This window comes from Silene latifolia, chromosome 9 (genome assembly GCF_048544455.1).
Source record: "Silene latifolia isolate original U9 population chromosome 9, ASM4854445v1, whole genome shotgun sequence".
NCBI classification, from domain to species: domain Eukaryota; kingdom Viridiplantae; phylum Streptophyta; class Magnoliopsida; order Caryophyllales; family Caryophyllaceae; genus Silene; species Silene latifolia.
Window position 1 is genome coordinate 209877433 of NC_133534.1, and position 2084 is coordinate 209879516.

General features: G+C 35.3%; 1 long non-coding RNA gene across 1 annotated transcript; it reads left to right on the forward strand.

Moving 5' to 3' along the window:
• The first annotated feature begins 1261 nt into the window (after positions 1-1261).
• On the forward strand, positions 1262-1830 carry LOC141598479 (uncharacterized). The gene is made up of 3 exons (XR_012523542.1): positions 1262-1370; positions 1465-1668; positions 1796-1830. It is a non-coding gene; the product is annotated as an uncharacterized LOC141598479 (long non-coding RNA).
• The last annotated feature ends 254 nt before the right edge of the window (positions 1831-2084 follow it).

The window sequence follows — 2084 nt, forward strand, 5'->3', positions numbered from 1 at the left end:
AGAATATTGTACAGTCGTCAAAAAGTCTGGTTGAAAGTAGCAAGAACAAAAGAGGAAAACAAATCAAATTAGGAAGAACAAATCATTCTGACAAAGAAGATCTGAATTATGTTCCTAGCAACACTGAGTCTGAGGATGATGATCATGTAAATGCCGAAGTTCGTCATAAAAAGGTTTCTCTGTTTTTCTCTGATCTGAATATGCAGGTTTCTCTGATCTGTACAGTACATTTTTTTTTTCTCTTATCTGTTCAATTTTTGTCTGATCTGTACATTTTTTTCTCTAATCAGCAACACTGATTTGTTCATAATTTTTGTCTGATCTGTACTTTTTTTTTTGTCTTATCTGTTCAATTTTTTTATTCAATTTGTTTCTCTAATCAGCAACACTGATTTGTTCATAACACTAATGTATATGCAGGTTTCTCAGTCTGGTAGTCGGCAACGTGCACAATATATACCACCTGGGCCAGTGACTAGATTGAGAAATCAATGTCAAGCTAACAAAAACCAACAACGGTTCGAGCTCCGACAACACCTTGACAAAGATCAGACAGGGGAAATCAATGTGAGGAGAAACATGACTATGGCTGACATGATCTTGATGAGAAACCAGATGCAAAAAGAAAAAGAAATGAGTACTGATTTTGGTCAATCATCACATTTCACCCCTACCAGAGAAGACTTAAACATTGGCTCAAAGACGCATGAAACTTATATCCAGCCTTCGCCTACTCAGGGAGATACGATGGGAGGTAACTGTACCATATCATAATGTGTAGGGTAAGATATCCAGCCTTCACCTACTCTATTTAGTTTTTTCATTCAACTTATTAAAAAAATGCAGTTCACTACGAAAATTCATCTCAAGCCGAACGAGATGAACTTATAGCAGCATGTTTTGGAGGAGATCCATTAACTGATAGTAGTACTGAAGGCGAGACACATAGCTTGGAAGAGGAATATCCTGAAGATGAGAGTGAGGAAATAAACTTGGATATTCAAGATCTTGAACTAGATGGTAAATTAATATTAGTTTATTTCTTGTATTTTTTTTTATATTACATATATAAATATATTTTGTATATTATATGGATATTTAATTATATACTGCTTGTAGCTATCTCGGAAGGCGGTACAAGAGGACCAACAATGTTACACCATGTACACACGCGACCGTTGGAGAAAAGGGTGGCCATCATTCTAAATGAGTTTGGGCAACCAATTGGTCCCATATTGGAGAAGCATGACATTGTAGTTGAATTTTCTCGTTTTTTAGGTACATTAGCTCGGGATTATGACTATGTACCCTTAGTCTTTGACTCTTGGCGGAAAGTCCCTAACAAAGATAAACTGTGGGATTATATCTTGGTATGCCTCCTTTTAATTATAGCTTACTTGAATTCAGTAGCGCCTTCATTATTTTATTTTTCAAAATTGTACAAAACCGTTATATTCTATGCAGGGAAAATATATAGTACCAGATGAAGGTAAAGACTGGGTAATGAAGACTGTTAGAGATGCATGGAGAGTCCACAAATGTCGTTTCAAGAGAAAGCATTTCTACCGCTATAAAGATGATAAAAGTAGGTGGCGAAATAGATCTAAACTAGTTCCTGATGAGGACTTTCTAAAATTACTTGCCACATGGAAAAAAAAGTCTGAGAAGGTGATATTCATCTCCTTATACTTGAATTTATAACTCATAATGTTTTTGGCTGTATATATATATATATAAATCGTCTTTAATTACGCAAGTGTGGTTCACTATTTCTATGCATTTATCTAATGTGCAGCAACGATGCTCTCGTAACCGTGATCGTCGGTTGGCTAGGAAAAATATGCACACGGCTGGGCCAAAACGTTTTGCAATTATACGAGAGGAACTGGTAATTTAAATGGATGTCATCAGCTATGAACTATAGATAGATCATTTTTACTGAAGTATATATTATGCTATTCCTCATTTTACAGAAAAATGAAAATCCAGACAAAGAGCCACCTTCTCTTGCTAAATTGTTTGAGCATACTCGTGCAAGAAAAATTGGAAAAAAGTATAAAGAGTCGTATGATGATACAGAAGGA